Below are 13,216 nucleotides of genomic sequence, written 5' to 3' on the forward strand. Positions count from 1 at the left end.
AGGGCCCCAGACCTCAGTAGGCCCCCAGACCTTAGCACAACTGACTCCATGATGGAAGTACCATTCAGGTTGTAAAATTCAGCACATAGACAGCACCACCTGCCAAAACTAAAAACAAAGATTTAATCTGGGGAAGTCTCTAAATGAACTAACCTTGCTATTTGGCTTCTGTAGTTCCTCTTCTGGCTAATTGTTCTTGTTAGCTGAAGTGTGTCAACCCAGAACATGGTTTTTGTGCTTTAAAGCTCCCCCTGAGGAAGGCTCAGTCCTACACTGGGATCCCAAACACCTAGTGTAGTTGTCATCCAGCTAACGAAGACTTTCTATTGGCTTAAGCCCATGTGTGAGCATGGTGGGTATCCCACAACACAACACAACCTGCTTCCAGAGGCAGGTCTTCATTTGGGGATTCTCCAAGGCAGTTCACCTCCAACCCTATTCTAGAGATCAGGAGATGTCCAGGAGGCTCTAGAGATCCCCAGGATCAAGGCCTCTGGCCACACACAAGAAATTATGGCCAAGATGTCTGCTTGGCTCAAGTTGTCTTTTGTTTTCTTTGTTTGTTTTTGTCTTTATGTTTTGTTTTTAGTTTATTTTTAGAGAACCTGCATAACATGTTGTTTGTTTGTTTTTGCTTAAAAAGCAATGCCAGGCTAACAAGATGGCTCAGTGGGTTAAGGTGCTTGCTGCTAAGCCTGACAACTTGAGTTCATTCCCTGGGATCCACACAGTAGAAGGAGAGAACCAATTTCTTCAAGTTGTCCTCGAAACTCCACACACATGCACTCAAACACATGGTAGATTAATGAAAATGTAATTTGCAGTTGGGCAGTGGTGGTGCATGCCTTTAATCCCAGCATTTGGGAGGCAGAGGCAGGTTGGAGCTCTGAGTTCCAGGTCAGTCTGGTCTACAGAGCGAGTTCCAGGACATTCAAGCTACACAGAGAGACCCTGTCTCAAAAAAGAAAAACCAAAAAAGAGGAAAAAAGAATCATTTACAAAACCTATGCCTCTACTGCAAACAAATCTGAGTCAAAAGAAATGACTTCAAGATGACATCAGTTCCACTTGTCAGGGTGTGGAGGTGCCAGTTAGCCAAAGAAATTGTTACTTCTTAACGTTTCCATTTCTAAGTCATCCTTGAAAAAAAAATATAGTGGGCCACACTGTCCTCGAGGTAATCCAGAAAGTGACACTTGCTGCTCTCTAGATTCATGTTTTCACCAGTTAAAGTTTTTTTGTTTTTGTTTTTGTTTGTTTGTTTGTTTGTTTGTCTTGAGACAAGGTTTTGCTATGTAGCCTTGGCTGACCTGGAACTTGCTCTGTAGACCAGGTTGACCCTGAACTCACAGAAATCTGCCTGCCTCTGCCCCTACTTCCCATGTGCAGGGATTAAAGATATGCACCACCATGACTCATTTTCTTTAGTCTTGCCATGGTGTGTGTGTGTGTGTGTGTGTGTGTGTGTGTGTGTCTGTGTGTCTGTGTGTCTGTGTGTGTCTGTGTGTGTCTGTGTGTGTGTCTGTGTGTGTGTCTGTGTCTGTGTCTGTAATTTGTCCTCTGGCAGTAAGTGCCTTTACCTGCTGAGCCATTTCTCCAGCCCCTTTGTAGGCTTCTTTTGTGAAGCTGTTTCCTGTTGTGATTCGTGATATCATCAACCAGGGATTTTTGATGGGCAGGTCCTCAGGCCGAGCCTCTGTCCTACTGGCCATCTTCCCCTCTGTGTCCAGGCACAAGCTGTCTTTGGTCTCTCTTCTCACCTTGGCTGATGGCCTCCTGAGCTGTTGGGGAGGCAGATGGCAGATTCCAGGAAAAGGCCTGTGTGGGCCAGGGTGCTGGGGGGAAAAGAGGTGACAAATGGGTTCTTGTCAGAGCTGAGACTCCATGTCAAGGAGAGGCAAGTTGAGACGGAGCAGTGGAGTCCACGATTTAGTGAAGGTTGGGAAGCCTCGTGAGGAAGAGGAACGTGAAGGACAGCAGACAAGCTGGAGCCAGTCAGGCAAAGGCGGAAGATAGATGTGTGGCACCGATGGGAAGGCGGCAGTCCCAACCAGCTGCAGCCGCATTTCCATGGTTAGTAAGCTCCATGCCATTGCCTGCAGCAGCCTGCGTTCTTTCGGAGAACTCTACTTCCTGGGAGAGAGATTCTCGGCTTTGCTGAAGAAAATAATTTTAATATGAGCCAGCTTTAAGTAGAGGGTTGGTAGAAAAAGAAGTGCTTGGGGAAAGACATGATATACCCAAGTACGGCTGTGAACCTCTCAGCAGTAATGTCTAATCCTCTTACTAGAAGCTACATACAGGACTTGGGAGCTCTTTTTTTTTTTTTTTTTTTTTTTTTTTTCAAGACAGGATTTCTCTGTGTAGTTTTGGAGGCTGTCCTGGCACTCGCTCTGTAGACCAGGCTGGCCTCAAACTCACAGAGATCCGCCTGCCTCTGCCTCCCGAGTGCTGGGATTAAAGGCACCAACGCCTGGCGACTTGGGAGCTCTTAAAGGCCCCTCCCAAATGGTTGCTAAGAAACTTCTGCTTTTGTTTCTTTGCCATCTTCTTACTGATTTTTGTTGTTTTGTTTTTTAAAACAGGGTTTTTCTGTGTAGCTTGGGAGCCTGTCCTGGCATTCACTTTGTAGACCAGGCTGGCCTCGAACTCACAGAGATCTGCCTCCCTCTGCCTCCCAAGTGCTGGGAGGCATGCACCACCACTACCCAGTTGTCATCTTATTGTTAATTTCTTCTTCTCCTCCTCTCCTTCTTCTACTTCATCTTCTCCTCCTCTTTCTCCTCCTCTTCTCCCTGCAACTGCCCCCCCCCATTTTTTAACCAAGCTCTATGTAGCTCTGTCTGTCCTAGAACTCTCCATGTAGACCAGGTCAGCTATCCACTGCCTCTGCCTCCCAAGTGCTAGGACTAAAGATGAGCACCACTACACAAGGCTTTCTTCTTTTTGGGGACAGGGGCTCACTGTGTAGCCCTGGCTGGCCTAGAACTCAGTACGTAGACTAGGCTGGTCTTGAACTCACCAAGATCCATCTGCCTTTGCCTCTGCTTAGTTCTGAGTTCAAAGGAGTATAGCACCACACCAGATGTTACCCTCTTCTTTGATAAATGAAGGTGTAGGGTGAGATTAGAGGTGTTTAGGACAGGACTGCAACCTAATAAGATAAAAGCAGTGAGTGACAAGGGTGTTAGGACCCATTTTTTACTATAGATGGAAATTTCTTGTGATGTTTCTAGAAAACAGCAGATTTACAGCTAGCAAAGAAGAAAGGACATATATACACCCCATCTAGACCTTAGCAGGATTCATTGTTACTCAGCATTCTTATTTAAAATACATTTGTATTAAAGGAATCTTGTCTCTGTGTGGACATCCTTCACAGCAAATGCTGCCAGTTGTACAGGAATTCTTAAGTGTTTTTTTTAGCATTTATTCATTTTAGAGGGAGGCATACACGTACCAGAGCACGCATGTGGCATACACATGCCACAGCACACATCTGGAGGCTGTGAGAGGATAACTTTCGGAAAGACGTTGGTTCTTGCCTTCCACCATGTGGACTCTGGAGACTGAACTCAGGTCATCAGGCTTGGTGGTGAGCACCCTTACCTGCTGAGCCATCTCATAGCCCTGAGCTAGAACTGAAAGGCTTTGATGAGACCCTGGGGCTAGCCCCTGTGTTCCCTTCCTGTATCCCCTTATTTTTCCCCTGTCTTTCTATCCTAAGCCATGTGATTATCACCCACAACAGGGGCCTTGGTCTGTGATTTCATAGGTATTTAAATACCTCCCCTGCATCCTTTCTGCCAAGAGAATGGGATCCTGGCACAAAAGGAAGACAGAATCCAAGAGAGTGAGCAAAGGCTGCACTGTGGTGGCAAATGTCTTGAATCCCAGCACTCAGGAGGCAGAGGTGGACAGTTCTCTGTGAGTTCATGCCAGTTAGGGCTATCTGAGACCCTGTCTCAAAGAGAGGGGGATGGCTAGGGAGGGAGAGATTAGGGACTCAGAGGGGAAGTAGATCTGTGTGTGTATGGTCAGGGAGGACAGTTGGGGGACAGTTGCTAAAAATTCAGTTAGCAAATAATGTTCAAGTGTTTGGCCAGACGCTGTGACTGTTGCCAACTTCAGGTTCCCCTAAAGTAACCGTACAGGAAGGTGCCACAATTAATCTCTATATGGGACAGAGCACAGGATAGGTAACTTGTATACAGCCAGCAAGAAGGAAGTATGGCTGACTGTTGGCCTCTGCCTTTAAGACCAGTTTTTCAAACCTAGGTAGAAACTTCAAGGAACCAGGCTGTGGTTGCAGTGAGGATCTTGGGTCTCAGTGGAGGGGTTTCTGTACTCTGGGTGGCTGGTCCAATTGGAGTTCAAGGACTACTCCATAGCCAGCCAGGATCTCAGGAGGCAGGACTCCTTCCAGACCCACACACTTGGGGACATCATCTGTGCTTGGTCAGTGGCTCTGAGCTTCTTCCCATTTCGGGAGTCCCTGGAAGGAGACAGGCTCTTCTGCCCCACACCACAGAATTTTCCTCTGATAATGGAAAGCTGGATCCTGCTCTTTCTGCCTCTGCCTAGGTCCAATAACATCTCCATCCCTTCTGCATGCTGACAATAGAAGGGTAACAGCCACTACCTGTCATGGACATGAGAAAGGCAGCCAGGTATGTGTGTGAGTGTGTGAGTGTGTGTGTGTGTGTGTGTGTGTGTGTGTTTTCAAGACAGAGCTTCTCCATGTAGCCCTGACTGTCCTAGAACTAGATCTGTAGACCAGGCTGTCCTCAAACTCACAGAGATTTGCCTGCCTCTTCCTCCCTAGTGCTGGGATTAAATGCGTGTGCCACCCCGGCCAACAAGTGTGGTTTAAGCCTGAGTCTTACAAGCACCCATCCAGTGTCCATATCCTATATTCCCTCCTCCAGCCTCAAGCAGTCAGCACAGGACCTGGGCTTCATTTTCCTCATATACAAAAAATGAGTGATACTTCTGTGATGGTCAAATGTTACGTGTCCACGGGGTCCACTGTTTAAACACTAGATGTTGCGGTGACTAACACCTAAATGAAGGCGATTATTCTGGATAAGGAGGGTGGGACTCCATCAGTCAGCTGAAGGCTTCCAGAACAAACATAGATTTCCTGGAGTAGGCCTTTGTCACAAGCAGGGAGGCAGAAGTCTGGCTAAAGTGTCAAACCCACCCACTCCTCTCCAGATTTCCTGCTTGTCAGTCTCGGGGCCATTTCTCCAGCTCCCTCCATCATATCAGCTCCGTTTCTCAGGAGAACACTGACTGGTTCTTTCTTTCTTTCTTTTTTTTTTTTTTTTTGGTTTTTTGTGACAGGGTTTCTTTGTGGCTTTGGAGGCTGTCCTGGAACTAGCTCTTGTAGACCAGGCTCGAACTCACAGAGATCGGCCTGCTTCTGCCTCCCCAGTGCTGGCATTAAAGGCGTGCGCCACCAACACCCAGCTGACTATTTCTTTCTTTATACAGACTGGGGTGAAAGTTCTGTGACAGGGACAATGCCTTTCTGGAGTCAACTGCACCTGGGAACAGCAAGCAGAAAGTGTCATTTGTTGGCTACAGGTCAGATAAGTGAGGCCTGAGAAAGTGACACTTCTAAATCCTCAGAGAGCTGGAGTCAGGCTTCTAACCCTACCTGCCTGTGCCTCAACCCACCTCCTCACAAGCTACCCAAGGGGCTCAGTATGGGCTCTCTCTTTCCAGGAGTTCCCTTTGGGTTTAATTAAAGCCCTCAGGCATTGGTAGGGGGGAGTAAAACCAGAAACCCTACTAGGACTCCTGGCACTGAATTAACAGATTCTTGTGCAAGAGCGGCTGGGGTTGTGGCATGCCAACACTTAATTGCTCCAGAACTGTCTTGTGGCTTTGAGCTAGTGAATGGGGTAAACAAAGCCTTGCCCACGTCCCTGCAACCCTAGGGAGCTAAGGTCTTTGAAACACAGGCCTGGGATCTGCCTTACAGCTACCTTTGGGACCCACGAAGGTGAGGGCAGTGGAGGGGCCAGAAGCCCTTGTCCTCTAAGCGCTCGGAGGTCCTGCAGTCCGGTGTTGCTGAGCGGCAGGGCGCAGGGCACTTCTTTACCGAGTTCCTCTAGCTTCAGTCCTTCCCCCAGCAACTCCTTTGTACCTCATCTGTGTTGTAGGTCTGAGCAGTTTCAGGTACTAAGGGATCATGGGGCTTGGGCGCACACACAGAGAACAGGTGGACACAAGTACTTCTGGACTAGTGTAGAGGGAGAGCATAGCAGTTCAGTGGGTAAAGGCACTTGCCATGAAAACTTACTGACCGGATCCTCAGAACCCAGGTCAAGGTGGAAGGAGAGAATCAGCGTGTGCCTGCACACCTATGTCATGCATTAATAGTCTTAAAAATCCTAAGAAATAGTGATTGGGACCCTATTAACATAGATTATCAAGACAAACCTATGACTGCTAATACTTGGATGCTGATTTTCTGTTTTTGAGACAGAGTTTCTAGTCAAGGCTGGCCTCCAGTTAGTTCCCTGAGTGGTTAAAGATGACCTTGAACTCTTGGTCTCCCTGCCTCTACCTAAATGCTGATCTATGCAGTGCCAGAGTTTGAACTCAAGGCCTATACATTAGGCTGCCCAGCAACTGAGCTACATCCCCAGAATGATGATAAATGCTTTATCTTTTAAGTTTATTTTATGTCTATATATGAATGCCTGCATGCATGTATACACACCTCCTGTATACATGGTGCCCTCGGAGGCTGGAAGAAGGTATCAGATGCTCTGGAACTGGAGTTAAAGGTGGTTGTAAGCCTCCATGTGGGTGCTGGGAACCAAACTTAGATCCTCTGTAAGAGCAGCCAGTGTTTGTAACCATTAAGCCACCTCACCAGCTCCCAGATGATAACTTCTCATTGTGAAGGCACCATTAGGTGGTTTGCAGTGATGATCTGTTTGAAAACAAATTGTCAAGAAAATAACTCCAACCTGCTAGGGACTGTGTTGTGGCCTCTCTGTTAGAGCTTGCTAGTGGAAACTGTCTCTACTGACCTGCTGGAAACCATAGGGAGGGCTCCCATCCTGGTCATTTCATTCTTGTGGGTTCACTTCAGAGCCATGGGAGGTGGGAGGCAAGGTGACAGCAGCCCCTGGGGGCGGGACAAGGGTGAGAAGGCCTGAGGTCACCTTGGGAGTTATAGGCTACTCAAAAAAGACAAGATGGAGCCGGGCATTGGTGACGCACGCCTTTAATGCCAGCACTCGGGAGGCAGAGGCAGGCGGATCTCTGTAAGTTCGAGACCAGCCTGGACTACCAAGCGAGTTCCAGGAAAGCCTCCAAAGCCACAGAGAAACCCTGTCTCGAAAAACAAAACAAAAACAACAACAACAACAAAAAAAAGACAAGATGGTGGTGGGGGGGGGAAGTGGGTCTGGTGGAATGGGCTGAGGTTCTTTCAGCTTCTAGCAAACCACAGGCGTAACTTCATCTCCAGCAAAAACAACTTGGTCCAGTCAAGAGAGGGTCATATTCTGCAGGTGAGAAGACAGCTCTGTAGCTGTGGGGTTCAACCTCAGGCAAAGCAGGCCTTTGGGGCTCAGGAGGGTATGTTAGACCTCAGGCAAAGCAGGCCTTGGGGCTCAGGAGGGTGAGTATGTTAGACCCAGCCTGGGGGACCTGCTGCAGGAGGGCACTGCCATGCATTTACTAACCTCCAGAACCCATCCGGCTTGACGCAGTGACTAGTTGTGACACCAGTTCTATGCTTCCCCCAGCCAACTGCCACAAGCCCACTGAGCCCCAGGTTCCTCCTTGCTTAACCTCCCACACAGAGTTCTGCAGAGCTGTGCTTTCATTACCCTGACCTGGGGGTTTGGAGGGCAACAAGCTGGAGCCCCCTACCTCAGGATACGCAATAAGTACTTGTTGAATGAGTAAATGGATGCATGAATGAATGCAGTACATAATGAATGAGGATTATATGTGGATTATGTGTGAATGAGTTTGGGGTGAGTCCCTAGACCCTAGAAAAAGGGTAGTCTGTTAGCTTTGGGGTGTATTGTGTCAGCTGAGGAGTCGATGTTGAAAGCTAGAAACTGATGGCTGGTCACAAGGGGCCTGAAGAGAGCCTGGGGACATTAAATGAGATCATCCGCAGGGCACCCAGGTGCTTGGGCACCCAGGTGCTCGGGCACCCAGTTGCTCGGGCACCCTTGAGAGCCTGCCCTGGTAGGCTCCCGCAAGTGACCAGGTCTGGATACCCTGCCACCATATACCACCCAGGCATAGACAGGGTCACACAAGCCCTCCAATGTGTCTGCAGCAGCAGCAGCAGCAGAAGCAGCAGCAGCAGCAGCAGCGGCAGCAGCACCTTTTGCTACACTGGCCCTGGGAAGGCCTGCTCTGCTTCTCAGCCTTTTTGGCAAACTGTGAACATGAAGTCAATGGAACCCTTGGAACTGACTTAGGCACAGGTTGTGAGATGGACCACAAGCACATGGAAAGTCTTGTTTTGTTTCTCAAGACAGGGCTTCTCTGTGTAGTCCTGGCTGTCTTGGCACTGACCCAGCACCAGGTGCAGTATGGGCACCAGAGGACACACACACAACTTTCTGAAGTGGCATTCTTTCCTTTGACTAGAAGGCTACGAGGTGTTCTGTGGTCAGATAAGTTGGTGTATTATATAATTCCCTTCATATTGGGTAACTATTTCAAAAACAGTTTTCCCACAGTCTGCCTGTGTCTTAGCAGGCAGAAAATTGCTGGCTGACTCTAAAGTGACCATTCAGATGTGAAAGATCTTATGGCCAATTTCCTTTTAGGATAACCTGCTGATTACATTCACAAGCACAACACTAGACAGCTCATGAATACATGCACAATCTCAGGCCACGAGTACTCAGAGACACAAACATCTATCACATATGGCCATATTCCAGAGCTCCTGGTTACAGAGACAACAAATACCAGCTGCCTTAGGCAGCCACAATGTTACTTTGTTACAAGTGACAATATAACCAATGTGAGCCCCAGGACTGATAGCCATAGTGTGCCATATTGGGGATGTCATCATACACATGGGGGCCAAGGCGAACAGGGCCACAGCCTTGCATTGCTTCTCCTCTACTGAGTTGTCCCCCACAAGGGCTGCTGGGATATGTGGTCACCTGCACTCCCAATGAATCCAGGGGAATCATGAGGCCTGTCTGTCTGTCATCCCCCTTACATCCTCAGTAGCCCCCTGCTCAGAGCTGTCCTAATGTCCCTCAACACTCCCAAAAAAGTACTAACTGACCAGAATATGGACTCTGGGATAGTGTGACCAAGCTGTGTGACCATAACAGCCCATTTCTTTCTTAGTCTCAGTTTCTCCACCTGCCAATGGGAACGTGAAGGGGGACAGTTCTAGTCTCTTCTAGCTCCTGTGATAGGGACACCTCCAATTCTTTGGTTCCTCTGGTATTCCCTAAGTCTCTAACTCATTGTCCAAAACCTGTTAATAAATATCCCTGAAAGGTATCCTTGGAAGCAAGGAGAATCCTGGGAGAGGCTCCTTGTGGCAGATCTGGTGTTCCATTGTCTATAGAGCTGCAAGAGGGACTCTCCAGCTTGCAAACAGAGGGCTTGCGGGATGACCTCCCGGTACCCATCTAAAGCCTCTGTAAATGTCATCTGAGTTCAGAGAATCGGTCTGTAGAAGCAAGAGGAAAAAAGCCCTCAAGAGAAGCTGCCTTATGACCTGGCAATGGACTCAGGCAGGGTAGGCACTCTGAGCACCCATAGGTGCCTTATGTTCTAGGAAAGCTAAGGTGGCTCTCCCTGGTGTCTTTCTTGCTCCTAAATCTCCCCCAAATGTTCAGCCTCCCCAGATAGTCCAGAGAATCGATGTATGAAGCTCTGTAGCTAAGTTCCTGGCTCCTGAGCCTGGGGAAAGGTCAACTGATATGTACCTAACCCAAGTCCTCTCAGGGTCACCATGAAACAACTCAAGTTTTTTGTGTTTTTTTTTTCAAAGAGTAACTGAGTGGCCACTCAGTGCCAGGTACACTATGGGAGCCAGAGAACACAAACACCATTCTGAACTGGTATCTTTCCCTGTGACTAAATGTTTACTGGGTGTTCTAGAGCATTCTGTGGTCAAGTGAGTTAGTGTGTTATATAATTCACAAGTTCTGAAGAAAGACGAGCTGGTTTCATTTCTGTGGCTTTTGGCAGGAGTTGTGAGCAAGCTGTGCGAAGGGATTGTGTAGGGATGTGGGCGGAGAAGACACTCAAGTGTGCCTTGTTTCCCACACAGCTGCACACAGGACTAAGAGCATCTAGCAAGGTCTAGTGGGGTCAAAGGTCTCCAGAAGTACTTGAGGGCTGGGGGCCTAGCTCAGTGGTAGAACACTTGTCCAATGCACTTGGCAACCTGGTCTCCAGCCCTCAACAAAACAAAACAAAACAAAACCCCTAGAAGCCCTGATGCATAGCGAGCCTCCCCCAGCACCCCACCCCCGGGGCTCATTTAGATACACATCTCTGTGTGGTCCCAGAGTTCCTTATTCAGAAGGTGCTTCTCTCCCTACCATTCCTGATATGCTAGAGACCAGTGACCACATCTCTGCAGGACCAAAGAGCCCTTTCAAAAACCCAAGCTACGCACAGTCCTGCCACAGCTTAGAGCAGACTAGTGACTCCTGCCTTCTGGAAGACACTTCCCTATAGGAATCTGCAAAGCCTAGCCACTTTATTGACAGCCCCTCATTTTTCTATCCCTTAAATTCAACCAAGAAATCCCTACCTGGGGCCCCTGCTACTGCCACCCTTTCTGTCTGTGATGTTCCTCCCCTCCAGCTTGGTGTGCCAACCTCATGCTTTCCTTCCCCCTCTTCCCCATCCTAGCCCCTGCCTTTCTGTGAAGCCCTTGCTGAGCACTAGAGTTTTTGCTGCCCCCTGGCCCTCCCCACCTTGTTCTCAACCTCCCTCTGTGTGCCAGAACTTTCTGATCTCTTTTAACCTCTGTCAACACCAGGCTAAGGCTTGTTGGTGGCTCCACCCCACAGTACACAGTCCGGGGTGGGGGTAGGGAGCTGCTATCAAAAGAGAGGATCCTGGAGCAGTCCAAAGAGCCCCCAGAGGCCTGGATGTCTTAGGCAGCCAGACTGGAGAAGATTGGACTATCCCACAGGAGAGAGCAGCAGGGGCTTTCCCAGTCCTTGACCGGTATGGAGTCCTAGGATAGTCTAGGGAGGGAGAACAAGCATCTAGACTTGGGCAGAGGGAGTGGCCCTGTGGGTCATGTCACCGGTTCCATGAGCTTTATCAGTGCTAACCTGTGTCCTAATTCCTGGAGCATGTCATGTTCCCGACAACGCACACAGGTCAACGCAGTACAGATGAACTCAGCTCACCGGATGATCTCAGCTCTCCACAGTGATCCCGATGAGCTCACCAGAGAGAGACAAGCCTGTCCATCTCAACCCACCTTCCTGGCCCAGGAAGGAAGGTTGAGGGAAAAGGGTTTAACTTGGGCCAGACTGAGTCCAGATGTCTGAGTTCCAAGGAGGGATGGGGAAGGGCAGACCCTTCTGACCAACTCCTTTCTGAGGTTACACACACACACACACACACACACACACACACACACACACACACACACACACACACCTCCTCCATCAAGCCAAAGCTGTGCATTTGGGTAGCCTTGGAAGTGCAAGGCTCTCTGTGCATCTGCACATGATGTCAGTGCTGGCCTTGCAGAATATAAGGAAACTTCTGAGGAGCAAAGATTTGACATTGATGGCCCTTTCACAGAGGAAGTTGATATTGTACCCTGCACCTGACTGCAAGTTCAGGTTACCCTAGTCACTTGAGTTAGACCTCTTGGGTGTAACACCATGGCTGGTGCTTTGCTTCTATATATATATATATATATATATATATATATATATATATATATATATATATCTACCCTGGCATGTGTGTGTTTGCCCACCTAATCTCTCTCAGCTTCCCCTGTCTGCTCTTGTTAAGACACCACCTGTTGACATGTTGACAGTAAGTATGTGCCAGGCACTATAGTAGCCTATGCCCCAGGGTTGGATTCCTCTAAAAGATACATCCAACTCCATCCCCTGCCATCAGTGAATCTGATCTTATTTTGAAATAGGGACTTTGCAAATATCAGACGAAATAAATTCATCCTAGAAGAGACTGGGCTTATAAGAGGGAAATCTGTACACTGAAGGTAAGACGGCTATGTGACAAAAGGAGGCAGAGGATAGAGAGACACTGCTCACAGAGACAATGTCTAGATGGAGGTGGGAAGTGTGCGCCTCCTTGGCTTGCCCAGCACACCCTACTGCCTATAAAGAGAAGGTCCGTGTCCCCTGCACAATATCCAAAGCCTCCCTGGTTACTGTCCAGCTCCTGGGGGCCACAAGGTTGAGAGAGAGGAGACCCGGGGTCTAGGCTTCGAGTCTTCTCCATAGGAGTCCCAACACCACCGCCTTGAACCCACTGCACTCTGACCCCGGTTTCCATCCTGGCCTGAGTACAGGAGCTGCTGCCACTGCCCAAAGCAGAGCCAGAACAATCTGGTCACATTCGTAGAAACTTGGCATGGTCCAGTAGACCCTGAGCCAGAGAGGGTGGGGAAGAAGAAAGGGCAAGGCCACAGCCTGCTTGATGTTGTACCAATCTTTCTACGAACTCGCAGAGGTTGGCACAAACAGGTTTCTGCTGTCCCTGTGCCTATTGGCATGAAAGGGCACCGGCACACTCGTTAACGTGGACATATGGTTTATATTGGCTCCATCTGGTCCCCTTTTTCCTGCCATTTTTGCTTAGACAAACCTCACTTCCAATTGCCGGGACTGGAGACCCTGTGCACGAGGCCTTTCTTTGTCCTAGGACCCCTGAGGCCCTGTGTAGGGCAGAAGGGAAATGCCAGGCCCAACTGTGCCTGTTGGGAATGGGTGAACAAGTGGGTTCCCTCACTCTTCAGGGACAGCCTTGGGCATTATTGTGTGACATACCCCAGGGGCTTTTCAGTGACAATGAGTGTTTGTGACTCAATAGTAACTTTCATAGTAACAAAACTATTACTGTCACTTTCCCTTCCCCGCCTCACTTTCCCACACTGTCCTGGTGCTTCCTACAGTCACTCTTCATATAAATGAAAAACCTTCTAATTCACTGGTTCTCAACTTCCCTAATGCTATACAGCTCCTCA

General features: G+C 48.8%; 1 long non-coding RNA gene across 2 annotated transcripts; it reads right to left on the reverse strand.

Annotated features, from left to right (window-relative positions):
- Positions 1 to 1,586: 1,586 nt before the first annotated feature.
- LOC121137678 lies at positions 1,587 to 12,942 on the reverse strand. Of its 2 annotated transcripts, none has more exons than XR_005874987.1 (5): positions 12,838 to 12,942; positions 7,050 to 7,147; positions 6,734 to 6,949; positions 3,023 to 3,154; positions 1,587 to 1,835 (listed from the first exon to the last, which is right to left on the reverse strand). It is a non-coding gene; the product is annotated as an uncharacterized LOC121137678 (long non-coding RNA). The 2 variants fall into 2 exon arrangements; XR_005874988.1 differs by having other exon boundaries at positions 1,587 to 2,157.
- Between the last annotated feature and the right edge of the window lie 274 nt (positions 12,943 to 13,216).

The sequence above is a fragment of the Mesocricetus auratus genome, unplaced genomic scaffold (genome assembly GCF_017639785.1).
Source record: "Mesocricetus auratus isolate SY011 unplaced genomic scaffold, BCM_Maur_2.0 Super-Scaffold_100691, whole genome shotgun sequence".
NCBI lineage: Eukaryota > Metazoa > Chordata > Mammalia > Rodentia > Cricetidae > Mesocricetus > Mesocricetus auratus.